Source organism: Pteropus vampyrus, unplaced genomic scaffold, assembly GCF_000151845.1.
Source record: "Pteropus vampyrus isolate Shadow unplaced genomic scaffold, Pvam_2.0 Scaffold42, whole genome shotgun sequence".
In the NCBI taxonomy this organism is placed as follows: Eukaryota; Metazoa; Chordata; class Mammalia; order Chiroptera; family Pteropodidae; genus Pteropus; species Pteropus vampyrus.
The window spans coordinates 5,948,584-5,962,812 of record NW_011888823.1 but is presented as its reverse complement, the minus strand read 5'-3'; the positions used below and the strand labels follow the sequence as shown (position 1 = coordinate 5,962,812).

The 14,229-nt window shown below is 37.6% G+C and overlaps 2 long non-coding RNA genes across 4 annotated transcripts in view; both read right to left on the bottom strand.

Annotated features, from left to right (window-relative positions):
* The window catches only part of LOC111738693, a 30,988-nt gene extending 18,199 nt beyond the window's left edge, over positions 1 to 12,789 (bottom strand). Inside the window, exons 1-5 of one of the 3 annotated variants that reach the window (XR_002779949.1) lie at positions 12,501 to 12,789; positions 9,456 to 9,562; positions 8,204 to 8,296; positions 7,440 to 7,606; positions 5,580 to 5,746 (exon numbers count right to left, since the gene is read on the bottom strand). This is a non-coding gene — a long non-coding RNA (uncharacterized LOC111738693). Of the gene's footprint in view, positions 1 to 5,579; positions 5,747 to 7,439; positions 7,607 to 8,203; positions 8,297 to 9,455; positions 9,563 to 12,500 lie in introns of those variants that run through there. The other 2 variants (XR_002779950.1, XR_002779948.1) reach the window with 2 other exon arrangements.
* Positions 5,066 to 5,500, bottom strand: LOC111738694. The gene is made up of 2 exons (XR_002779951.1): positions 5,384 to 5,500; positions 5,066 to 5,283 (listed from the first exon to the last, which is right to left on the bottom strand). It is a non-coding gene; the product is annotated as an uncharacterized LOC111738694 (long non-coding RNA).
* Positions 12,790 to 14,229: the final 1,440 nt, after the last annotated feature.

Here is a 14,229-nt window from a genome sequence, read left to right as displayed (position 1 = left end):
TTGAGACCAATAGTAACACTTCTAAGTTAACTTTATTCTCACCTGTCTTCACCATCAACCCTGTCTTTATTTGCTGTATTTCAGCCTTGCAGTACCTAAAACCTTGTCTTTGTCTACAGCCATTTGGAAAGTTAAATATGCTATGCAAATTGACTACAAATGTCTTTTTCTATTTGTCTACATCATCATTCTGGCTTTGTTGCATCCTGCAGTTATTCAATGTGGAATAATGGTCAAAATCAATTACAAACGTGTAGTTGTCTTTGAGGAATATTTATCATGGTTATTAAATGATGTACAAGCTCTTGGTTTACTGTTTATGGAGGCAGGAACATGCTTCTCTCTGAAGATTTTATCTTTTAAAGGGCACATAAAATTTCAGACTTGCTTTTCAGCTTCATAAATACGCATATGGTTGCATAGAGTTAACATAGATATCCATCTTGAGTTTCTTTCTGTTCAAGCAACCATGGAACTAAATTCTATATAACCTATATAAAAGCCTGTGTATTTCAATCAACTTTAAAGAGGGAAAAAAGTTCAACTGCTTGATAATTCAGGACCAGAAAAAATTATAACATGAACTTAACAATAAATTCAACAAAGTTATGTACCCTCAGAAGAGTGAGCTGCAGATTTTCAACTCTGTGCTGAATATATTAAATGTCTTTCAGAAGTTTCTAAAGTCTAACTTGAAGCCACATTAATAAAGATTCTAATTTCTAACCTTTGAAAACCAAGACATAACAGAATACCGAAAGTTATCTATATATACATACACATACATATAATACAGGGTCACTATTGGATAATGTAGGTACATAAGAAATTACCTCCAAAACTTAATGGCTGAAACAATAATCATATTGACTTTGCTTATGAATCTGCAATTTGGGCAGGACTCAGCAGAGAAAGTGAATACAGGAAGTTTATGGAACTGGCAAAAAAAAAAAAAAAAGCATTATTTAAAAGTACTATGATTGGATAGCACTTTTGCCATAGTATCGATTTCCTCTTTTTCCATCCTTCTATCTCCCCTCCCCCAGTAAGGCATGTAGCCCAGTTCTGCGTTTACGATGCCAGAGAAAAGCATCATTGGGTGGGAAACAGAAATAGTCAGTGTCTCTGGCTTTTGTGTTTTCAACTGTTTGAACTCTTGAAGGAGCTTCTGCTAGATGCCTGGGATACAAACTTTACTGATAGAGGGATTCTCTCTGAGGGAAAAATATCAAGATCAGAAAAAAAGAATCCATTCCCTACACATCAGTCAGGATCCCCTGGTGAGGAAAACCTAAATCTCACCATGTATTTGGAAATTGGCTCTCCAGATGCTACAGTAAGGAGACAAAGTGGGCTCTGAGGTGATCATCTGGAGGCATTAGTAACAGGGAAGAGCCACCACTGGACTGCTTGAATGGAGGGCCTCTGGGAGGGGGGGTTCAGACCCTGGGAGGATGGGGCACCGCCCAGCTATTGCTGCTGCTTCTGAGGGGCTCATGCTGCGGAGTCTGGGAGAGCTAAAAGACGCTGGAGCTGAGCTCTGAGCCACCTACTGCTTGGAGGACAAATCACTAGTCCTGGGCAATAAACTGACAGAACGGACAATAAATAGGAAGGAAGCCACTCTGTTCCTCCCGCCTCCCATGCCCCTCTGCTGCTGCCAATTGGCAGTACTAGCAAAAGGGGCAAAGAAGTCTGGGAAATACGGTTTCCAGAATCCCAGTCCCACATGACAGAGTGTTAAAAGGGTGACTTTGGAACTGAGAGGCAGTAGGTAAATAATCAGCATATTCTTGTACCTTGTGGGGGAGGGGGGGGAAGGTACTCTTGGATTTAGAAAAGAAGAAATTGGGAGTTGTTAAGAGCCAGAATTTGGTGGGTTTTGAGAGAGAGTACAAAGAAGGACAAGGAACTTCTTAGCAGAAATACATGCAGATGATTGAGTATCAAGTGCCCCACCCCTACTGTGCTTTGGTGCCACATCACCCCTGACCCCTGTCGACTTAGATATGCCCAGATTTGTCTCAAATTGATCATAATTAAATGTTAGTCCCCCAGGCAAAGTAAGGACTTGATATAGAAATTCGGGCCTTAGAAAAATGATGAAAGTTAATAATTCGAGTATGTCCGAATTTGTGGACTTATACCCTCTAAGTGTATTTTGAATTGTGTAAAAACAGATACAGGGGACATGCTGGAAAGATAACATCAGCTATTTTTGAATTATTGTTTACAATTATTATTTCTCGAAGCTAGCCTTATGACTGGTTCTTTTTCTTCTTTATACCTTTTATTATTTTCCTAAATTTCCACAATAAGCATATTTCACTTTTACAGTACAAATTATTAAAAAGCTTGTTAATGCAAATGTTACATTTTATTTACTATTGTATCATACCTCAAATACATTTCTGAACCGGCTTGATAAAAAGCCTGAAGTTTCTTTTTTATTTTCATATTTTGTGTTAGAAATATTAGAAACTAGTGAGTGAATTCTATTTTTCAGCGTGTTCTCGTAGGCCTCAGGCACCTTCTGAATACAAAGAGGAGTATAGTCTTTGTATTCTACTTTTATTCTGACAAGAAAATATGAATTCCAATAATTTTCTAGTTTGAAATTTTCATAGACTCTTTCACCTATTCATACCACAGTGTGGCCTTATTAAAGTAGCATATGATCGATCTTGAAAATATGGCAGAAATAATTTGCTGAAAACCTTGGAGAACACATTCCGAAAGTTCAGACAGAGTCCTGTTTTTGTCAATAAAATGTGAGTAATGGGTCAAAGTCTGGATGATAAAGATGATTAGAAGGAAATAATAGAAAAGAAAGGTCAGGCACTTCATTTTCCCTATAGCCCTTTTCACCATAATACTTATAGGACAGAAAAACTCCTTTATATTAAAAAAAGAAGAAAGCAAGGAAAAAAGAAAAAGAAGGAAAGAAGGAAAGAAGGAAAGAAAGAAGGAAAGAAAGAAAGAAAGAAAGAAGGGGGGGGGGAGGGAGGGAGCGGGGAGGGAGGGAGGGGGAAAAGACAAAGACTAAGATTATTTGACTTTTGGAGAGGCTTGACTCTCAGGACATTTAGGCATTATGCCTTGAAATCAATAGTAAATTCCTTGTGTTATTAGTCCAGAGATATCCACAGATAGCAAGATGCCTGGGATACCAGAAGAAAGAAGGAGGCACTTTCAAAGATAAATTCCAGTTAGCAAATTTTAGGATGAAATAAAAATACAGGTAAAAAGAAAATGAAGGCATGTCTGTGATTGTCATTGAAACAGGTATCAATATCGTTAATTCCAGGAAATATTTCTTATTCTCAGCTAGAGCACATGTTGGCCAGGACTTCCCACTCCGCTCTGAAGTTAGGCTTGGCCGAGTGCACTGGGCAATGAAATGTGAATGAAACCGATCTCTGTCACTTCTGGCTTCTAAGACTATGAGCCAATGCACAACTCCCCTACTCCTCCCTTCCTAGCTCTTGACTGGCTTTAGCCTGAGCTCAAAACAGACCACGATGAACAAAGTAGCCCTGCTGACTCTTGATGGACATGTAGCATGAGCAAAAAATAATCTTTGTTGTTTTAAGTCACTAAGATTTGGGGGTTGTTGGTTATTGCAGCATAATTTAATTCATCAAATGTTACAATATCCATCCCTGAAAGCATTTTAAAGAATCTGTTTGTGTTCCCCATTGAGGGAGAAAGAGTTGCTGCAGGTTATCGGTTCAGTGATTCGGAGCAGAGGTTTAGAAATTTTGATAACCTAGCCTATTTAAAATGTAATATTATATTATGCTTCCTTTTTAGTATAGGTGTTTTACTGATGCTGTGCCTTTTGAAAACTACTTTTTAATTTTATATTCTTATATGTTCCTTTACTCCTAGTTACTTCTTACAATCTCTTTGATGAATGCTTAATGTACATTTCCATGAATATAACTGATAGATTCTGTTTTTTTCAACCATTGCATTTTAAAATTTAGGTGTCTGAGTCTATGTAATAAATCTAAGCAAGTTTTTCATTTTGATGATTAGGTACTTCATCTGGCAGCCACACAATAACTAGAAGATTATACTCTTCTTCCCTCTAATAAATCCCACAAGCAACAGACTAGTAACAGGAAATTAGTGTGTGATAAAGCAGCCATTGCTTGGCTCTGAAAAGTAAGCTCTTTAAGAATAAGACTCTCGCCACTATGAATTCATGAAAAAATATTCAACTATTGTCTTGAAGTCAGTAGTTCTTCAAAATCTTGTAAGGCATTCCTCCAGGCTGCTAATGATCTCCTTTATTCAAACCACATATTGAACTTTTCTTTTTTTAATCATTCCATTTTTTTTCAGGTGCTCCCCTCAAGAGGGTGAATTTAAGAACTATTTTTGCTGGATGTGGATCTTTTTGAGAACCGGCAAACCAGGTGTCTTTGAAGCTGCTGGTTTTTCATCAACTGGGAGCAGTAACCTAATCCCTGTACTCTGACTAGATTTGAGCTAAGTGGACATAGCTCGCTTCTATCACAGGATCAGATGGGAAGAGCTGGGCTGCGGGTCTCCAGCTGAGAAAAAAGGAAGATGGGGAAAGATAAGAACTGCGGTTTCAAATATCCTTAATGGGAATTCGCCACAGTCATTTTTCACGGGAGCTGGGTGCTGTCAGAGCTTTGATTACTGCCTCCTCTTCCCTGGGAAACTTTTTGTTTGGTCCCCCTAGTGTCTGGACTTTGGCCAGGCTGTTTTTTTGTGTTTTCCAGGTAACTCTGGGTGGGTCTGTCTCAGTCCAGTCCTGGAGTGATTCATATGTCTGTAACCAATAGACCACTGTCTGCTTTTCAGCAATCTGAGTTTCCCTCACATATCCATGCCCTGAAAGGCAAAAGTGAGATTTTTTTTTTTTATTTTCAGGTTTTTTGTTTGTTTGTTTGTTTGTTTTCCTGGCTGTTGTCTTACTGGCTCAGAAAGCCTGGGCATTTTTATTAGTATTTTTATTGTTTGTTTTTTGCTTATGCACACTGAGAGTAAATCAACGTGTTGAAAAAAGAGAAAGAGAACCGAAAAGGAGTGCCATTTGTTATGATTTATGATTTATGAGTCTGAAGGACCTGTCACATTGAGCCTCGGAATGATTTTAATTAGCCGCATGACTGAGATACCCTGTCAGTGTGGCGCATTAAAACGGAGCCATCCGACGAGTGATCAGCCGGCAAGGGGGAAGAGATGTGTTGAGGCCAGTTGCAGACACAAACCACGCTGCTCATTTTTGCCTGTATCTCCACACTCCTAGCAACAACGACAACAACAACATTTCAGAGACATATTTCCCAATTCTTGGTTTGTAGAAGCTGCTGAGAATATTAATGAAGCCCCACCTAATTTGTACCTGTTGCTAATGCAGCTCCAGAAAGTGAGAAATATGAGAAACAGAACCAGTTTTCCAGTCAGCAACAAAGGAACTTCTGTTAGGAATTTCAAGTCATGTGCGAGCGGACTTGTCCGGCGAGGGCCACTCCCGAATCACGGCCTGCGGCCCACTACAGTTATGCAGCAGAACGGGTTGCGCAATGGGGCCAAGAGCATGTGGTGAAAAGGGGTCTAGACCTTCCCGAGATGCTCATGAACCAGTCTGTACAGAGGTTGTTGTCTGTACCTTCAGGGACGTGGTGATCTTCTCCATTGGGAGTCTTGGGGGTGACCTTGTGTTTAGCCAAAAGGGCTAAATGGGTGCTGGGTGTCGTTGGGAAGGCTGCAGAAAACGTAACAGAGAAGCCAGCTTACCCTGTTCCAAACCAAGAGGCCCCTTGGCTCAGAGTGCCACGTGCCCTTCTGGGCGCCACGTTATGGGTGCCGTTCTGGATAGGGGCCAGGTTCGGGACTGGGGCTGGGCATGAGAGATGGCTTGTGAGAGTAAATCGGGAAAAGACCACAGCTTTCCAAACCTGTCGAGACACAGGCTGAGAAAAGATGTGCTGGGTGTCCCTAAAACACAAGCTAGCACGGATAAGATCGTGGGGTATAAGTGAGAGATTGCCAGGGAATTTCACTGGCTGTTCTTCCATTACTTTCCAACTCAAAAACTTGCTTCAAACCACAAGAGTTCACTTACTGTTTCACAAACACGGCCTGCCCTTTCTTGTTCCCATACTCACAGCTGTTTTCATGTCACCCCCCTCCCTTCTATGTTTCTATTCTCACTGCTAAATTTAAATTCCAATTACGAAAAAAAAGGCCCACTCTAAGCCACCTCAGCCAAAGGTAGAATCCCCACACACTTTAGATCTGCCCATTTTTTGGACAATCATCTACTGTCAGGCAAAAACATTTACATTAATGTCTTGAATTATTCTCTAAATGTTATTTTTATTACTTAAATTTTTATATGCATAAACACGTAAACAATGGTTTTTGTGAGTTAGGTGGCTGCATATAGAGAAAAAAACTTAGGAAAACAATTTAACAAGATAATTTTCTCTCTTAAGTAATAGAAGTTAGGAGGTAGAAAGGGAGTCCTGCTTATGAAAGATAGACTTCTTTCATCCTCCTGCTCGGCCGCCCTGGTACGCGGTTTCTGTGCTGAAGGTTACTTAATGAGGCGGCGTGGCTGCCCAAGTGTCTGTCATCTTGTCTACAGTCACAGCTTAGGAAGGAGGAAGAGAACAAAAGTCCCCTTGGATGAGTCAGCAATCTTGTAAAATGTCTTCTCAGAAGTCCTTAGGGACACTTTGCTTATATTTCATTGATCAATACATTGTCACAAGCTTACTCTTGGCAATAAGGGAGGTTGGTAGTGTTTTAGCTGGGGTCATTGCCATCACATATACACTACTGGCTTACATACGAAGGAAGAAAGGAAGACTAGATATTGGGAATCGGCTAGCAGTCCCTGCCACATGGTCTGACAAATAGTTCTGTGCTGCATCCAGGACATCTGAATAGTTAGAATAGCAAAAAACTAGACATTCTAGGAAATTCTAATGAGTTATGGAGAGGTAATGAACTGTTGCTTTACAGACCAAATGAGTCATCTCTCATCTCCCTTTTGCATGCCGGGTGTGTCTCCTTTGAACCCTCCCTTGTCTAAAGTATAAACTTTCTTGCACATAGAGTCCTCTTCCCTTCCTCTCTTCCTCGCCTTCCTTTTCATCCCCAAATAGTCTTTCCTGTCCAGTGGAAAGCACAGATCCCCAAATCCTGTTGGTTTTCAGCAGCTTCAGGCAGTAAAGGAAGGCTGTGCAAAGTTCAAGTTTGCTTATTTTTTGGAGAGGGAATGAGTGGGGGAAGTTCTGCCCGAGCAATAGTTGATAGCAGGGACTCATACCTATTCTTCAGAGCTCTGATTGCTATGGCTTTATAGGTTTTTGCAAATTCAGCTCTCAGAAGGTTGTTTCCTCCTTACCTGTGATTATGGCCCACAGCCATCACCAAGATCCCCTGCTTACCTTACAGCAGTTCACTCTAAATGCAGTTAACAGGACTCAGCATGGTGTGAGTAAGGAACAACCTGATGGCCTCTGTATACTCAAGACAGCACTGGGCTCCAATACTGGCCATAGCTCTGTGACTTTGAACAAGTTACATACTCACTTAGTCCTTTGTTTTTCCCAGTCTGTAAAACGAGAATTGGAATATCCACTTTGCTAAATTGCCATGGAATTAAGATGAGATACGTAAAATGCCTGAGAAGGAACAGATGCTTTACAGTGTAAATTAATCCTACTTTTGATTAATTTCTCTCCTCTCTCCCTAGAGCTGAAAGATGGAGAGGGAAATGGGAGCAGTGCCTTTGCTGGCGTGCCCTGTTCACTTTCTGCCCTACCTTTTCCACATTCTCTCGGTATAGGAACTCTGAAGGTCTCAGATAGGACACATGAGGGAAAAAGATGAAAACATGTTCTTAAGTGACCACTTTTAAGAATTACAATAATACATAGCCTAGAAAATGTCCTTTCATCCAAATTTAAAAATTATAAATAACTTTTATATAGTCTTACCACTTATAGTTAAATGATGCCCCCAGAAAAGTCTTGGATAAAAGTACTAAATCCAAGCCTTGGATTCATGTTCCTGTGGCTGCATGCTTAGAGAAAAAAGTGAGTAAGGGTGGAGGAAGGGAAGAGAGGGCTCCGAATCCAAAGGTTAGGTCAGTTTTAATCCCCAAGTTGATAACATCTGCTTGTCTGGTCTAGCATTTACTCTATCTTACCAGCAATTTATTTGAGTTCATGGCATTACACGTGGAATGGCAGGATTTACAGAACAGTTCAGACACGAGCCTCTGCTTTTAAAAGTCTGTCATCTAGTGAAAGACACAAGAGAAACACAATTGAAGTCAATCTAAATGCCCCAACTAGCATATATCCAAAATCATGTGGGGCTGGAGTGAGGTATTAGGACCCCCAGTTCAGCATTACTTTAGAGAGTAAAATTTGCAGAGAAAATTTATTTGGTCTCACAGTCAGTTCTGTCTTATACATTTGCTGGATCCAGCTGTATTCCCTAAATGCTGAACATATTGTTCTGGCTGATTATATTCTTGGCACCCAGCACCGCTATGCCTTCCCAAGCGCCAAGAGCATGCAGCACAGCAGCAGCCTTCCATAAAAGGCCTATAAAGCCATTAGTTTATTCTCCCAAAGATCCAAGGTACTTGCTAAAGCACAAGATCCGTTTCAACTGACATGGCTCTGAGTTGAATGTGTCGCAACACATTCTTAGGGAGACAAGGTTCCTTTGACTAATAGCCTCCATATTTGTCAAAACTACTGTAGGCCAAAGGTTAGCAGCAGTGTCTGGCAGGACAAAAGCAAACCTAAAAAGCTAAAATAAGAGCTAGGCCAACAAGCCCAGTTCCTGCTCCAGCTTCCTCTCTCTGCTACTCAAAGTCTGGGTCCTTGCTGCCACAAAGTAAAAGTGTATATAACACATTGGATGTGTAAAAACAAAGCAGAAACCTCTATGATTCTCTCACTTAAAGAGGAGGATGCTCAAGACTTCTTTGCAACAGTTTTCAGGGAATGTTATAGAATTGTCAAAAACATTTGTTTCTACTTACTGTATTTTTAAAATACAAAAAGAAGATTTCTAGGTAGTTTGGCTTATGACATTCAGAATCTCATAGAGAGGGTAGAAACATTAAAAAGTATGTGTTAAAATGGAATGCCAGGGGAATGTAGCAGAGGAACATTAACCCAGCTTGAGAAAGGCAGAAAAACAATGTTGGGATGAAGGGGTCACTACCAGTCCCCCAGGGATCTCCAATAACTGCACAGTCTAAGTAACTAAATATACGTCACCCAGATTGCTTCATTAAATGCCTTCACTTAGAGCCAACACTAAGATGAGAGGATTAGTAGGCAGGTGTCCTAGAGGACATGAGGCCTCAGCTAAGGTTTAGAATGTAAACTGAAATAAATGAGAGGGTGTCACCCTTGGAAAGGCTAGGATGAAGCTCTCACCTGAGGCCGAATACTTCTGGTGTCTTGGATCTATGTGTATTTGACATACTAATTATCAAAGCACACGATACCTCAAAATGCACTTGTCTTCTACCTCTGGCCCTGACCTAAAGAGGGAATGAAATGCTTTATAAGCATAGAAGATCAAGAAAAAAAGAATTTGTCCCAGCAAAAGGTTTTAAAATGTTAATACTCTGTGATACAAAAGTTTAACCTAAAGAAATTCATTCTGAGTAAATATTGGGAGAATATTTATTTACAAGGATATCCATCACTATTTTCTCTTTTTTTGTAGGAATGAAAGACTGGAAACCATTTTGTCCAACAACAATAGATTGTTGTATGATACATTCATGTAATGAAATAACTTACAATCATTAAAAAGAGATGTTATGAAAGAATAATATGGAAAGATGTTAATGATATATCGTTGAGTGAGAAGAAAGCAGGTTAAAGGAACATATGCTGCAAAAGACACTGTTAAGATGGTAACAAGATAAAATATTTGCAAATCATATATTGAGTAAAGGACTTATGTCCAAAATATATGAAAAACAACTCACAAACTCAACAAGAAGGAAACAAACAACCCAATTAAAGACAACAGGTATTGGAGAGAGTGTGGAGACATTGAAACCCTTTCACACTGTTGGTGGGAATGTAAAATGGTGTAGCTGCTATGAAAAGCAGTACTGAGGTCCCTTCAAAAATTAAAAATAGAACTACATATGACCCAACGATCCAACTTCTGGGTATATGTGTTAAAGAACTGAAATAAGGAGCTCTAAGATATATTAGCACTACCACTATCATTGCAGCAGTATTTCCAAGTACAGCCAAGATGTAGAAACAACCTAAATGTTTACTGACAGACGAATGGATAAAGAAAATGTTGTATACACATACAATGGAATACCATTCAGCCTTAAAACAGAAGGAATTCTGCAATATGCAACATGGATGAACCTTGAGGACATTGTGCTAAGTGAAATAAGCCAATAATAGAAAGACAAATATTGCATGATTCCAATTATATGAGGTATCTAAAATAGTCAAATTCATAGAATCAAAAAGTGAAATGATAATTTCCAGGGGCTCATCGGAGGGGAAATGGAAAGTTACTAATCAATGGGCATAATGTTTCAGTCAGGCAAGATGAATAAGTTCTAGATATCTAGAACCATAGTGTATAGTACACTTAAAATTTGTTGAGAGTTTATTTTATGTTAAGTATTCTTACCACAATAACATTTAAAAAAATAATTTTAAAAATAAAAGGTGAATAGATATATCATAAAACAGATATATAGATGGAAATAATCATATAAAATATGCTCAGTATCATTCATCATTATGGACATTCAAATTAAAATAACAAAAGATGCCACTGCATACATATTAGAATAGCTAAAATTCAAAAACCTGATATAGTAATTGCTGGCAGGGATATTGAGCAACAAGAATTCTCATTTGTTCCTGTTGAGAATGAAAAATGGTACAGCTACTTTGGAGGATAGCTCAGCAGTTTCTTACAAAGCTAAACATACTCTTACCATATGATCCAACCATCAGACTCCTAGATATTTACTCAATTGATTTACAAATATTTGTCCACACAAAACCACATGCAAATATTTACAGCAGCTTTATTTGTAACTGTCAAAAACTGAAAGCAATCAATATATCTTTCAATAACAGGGAGTTTTTTCAATATGCGATGGATAAATAAACTGTAGTACATCCATACAATGGAATACTATTTATTAATAAAAATGATCTATTAAGTCATGCGAAACCATAGATAAATCTTAAATACATGTTGATAAATGAAATAAACCAGTCTGAAAAGTTTGCATACCGTGTGACTCCACTTATATGATGTTTTGGAAATAATAAAACTATAGAGACATCAAATAAATCAGTGGTTTCCAGGGTTTTAGAGAAAGGGTTTGGTTGAATGGGTAAAGTGCAGGGAGTTTTTTTAGGGGAGTGAAACTATTCTGTGTGATACTGCAGTGGTGGATCATGACACTATGCATTTGCCAATATCTACAGAAATTTATAGCACAAAGAGTGAACCTTAATTTATGCAAATTTAAAAATATTATTTAGGAGATCAGGGGATTCTGAGATGAAATGCAGACTATGATAAAAAGAATCTATATTACAATGTATGAAATGACTGAAGTGGGTAGGGCTAAAAGTGCTGACTTATATAACTTTGGAAATGAGTGGATATTAAAATGAAAGGCAAAAAGAATTAGACATAAGCACTGCACTCTAGTTGGTAAAGTTGTTTTCCATCAGGGTAGGGATTAACATTTCTGAAATCACTGTACACACATACTAGAATTGAACAATTAAGTAAATGGATGGCGGATGATGGAAACTAGGTTTCTCAGATTGGGAGTTCACAGACAAGCAAAGGAAAGAGTCAAGAATGTGGTACTGGATTAGAATTGGACACATCGGTGTGAACTCATGTTTAGTTTAATATAGATACAGGTATATCTATAGGAATAAATATAGATATTTGTGTACACACCAATTGATAAACACATATACATTTCCAGCTGAGAAGTCCTAAAAGCAAAGACCTCCATGTAGCAATGAGCATATCCAGCTCCCAAATCTTGTTTTTAATATCATTGTCCAATAAAAGGAACCAGGATCCTTGGAGAAATAGTTGATTCTAAGTCCAGAACATGGATAATACAAAATGATTCTGGACATCTTATCGTGCCAGAAAGTAAGGAAATACTCAAAAAACCAACAACAATGGGGGCACCACAATGGGGGACACAGCAGCCAATTGCAGTGTTCTCAGTGGTCAAAGTTGAAACAATTTGAGCAACAAAATAAATAACATAGTATTGGATTAAAATCCAAAGTAATGAATAAATATCCATGAGTCCACACTGGTATAAATAAATGGTTAAATAAATAAGTAAATGAGAGAGAAGAGACAAATTATCTATGCAGAAGAATTCCAAATAATATCTGTCAGTATTCTCCGCCTTCGAAGAGTAGAACATAACTCCTTACCTCGTCAGTGTGGTCTCTGATTAGTGACTTTCTTCCAAAGAACACAATGTGGAAAGAAAGACAGAAAAAGAGTAATTTCACTGTAGAGAAAATGGACAAATATGACCTAAGCCAGATGACCAAGGTCAACCTCAACAGCGATGAGTCATGTTGATAGTATGTACCCTTGATATGATGTGAAGAGAATGGCACTTCTGTGGTTCTCTCACCAAAAGTTACAACCACATTATTATGAGAAAAACATCAGACAAATGCTAACCGAGGGATATTCTACAAAATACCTGACCAGTACTCCTAAAAATTGTCAAAGTCAAAAAAAAAAAAAAAAGTAGAAGTCTGAAAAACAGAGTCTGTGGAGCCTAAAGAGACATAAAGGTTAAATATGATGTGGCATTCTAGATGGGAGCCTGGAACAGACAAGGAATATTAGGTGAAAACTAAAGAAATCTGAATAAAGCATAGACTTCAGTTAATAGCAATGCATTAAATTGGTATAAATAATAACAATTCATCAATATTGGTTCATTAGATGTGACGTTAGTAGCATCTAATAGAAGATATTTATCAATAGGGGAAACTAGGTGTCAGCCATATCGGAATTCTCTGTGCTGTCTTCACAACTTTTCTATAAATCTAAAACTATTATAAAATTTAAAGTTTATTAAGCAAAGAGTATATGCTGTAATTTTTCTAAATTTGTATATAGATAGACATGTACACATAGAAAAAAGATGAAAAGGTTATGTATCAAAACATTAACACTGATTATTGCTGGTGATGAGATCAGAGAGTATTACTTTCCTATTTTGCTCATCTGTATACATAACTATATAACACAAAAAGAAAAGGAATTTTAAGCCTTCATTTGGACCAGAATATTTCCTTGACTTAAGCACAAAAAGAAGAATTTTATCTAATATTTTAAATTCCTAAAAATACTTAAAAGGCATATAGTATTAAACAATTCTGTCAAGGAAGAAACACAAAATTTACTTTTTGATTTAAAATTTTTTCCCAGTGTGTTTTTTTTATAGTAACTAAGGATAAAAGTGACAAGGAATACTTATTCTTAAACTAAGAGTTTGATAAAACATAGTCAAGAAAGAATCTCAAATTCACTTTCAACAGGAATTCCAATTCCCCATTTTAATTCATTTATTCCCCTCATTCTAATTTCTTATGTAATTTAAGATATTTAAAACCACTAGAGAGGTTGGTTTGGTTTACTCTGCTTTAAGTTATTAGATCACTCTTTGAGCTTATTTGGTATAGACTATGCACTTTTTTTTTTCATGATCATTTTATTTACTCATTTTCTCATTCTATAAATATTCATTGAGGGCTTACCATTTCTCAGTTACTATATTAATAATTGAGGAATATGAAACCACGAATAATAAATAGCTTCTATATTTAAGAAGATTCTAAGAAATAGGAAAGGTCACAGTGAAATAGATAAATTATTACACTTACAAGATCGAATAAATGCTAAGAAGAAAAGTTCAAATTAAGAACATGAGAATTTACAGAACAGAGCAATTACATCCACTGCAGGTCCTCGAATAACGTGCTGTTTACATGTCATTTCTTTATAATGTTAATGAGATGTTGTAGGAACTTAACTCTTGTTTATATCAATTAGCCTGTGGTAAAATTAGTTTCTTTATATTTCATTTCACTAAAAGTCATAGAACTTATGGACAACATTAAGTGAGGATTTACTTTAGAA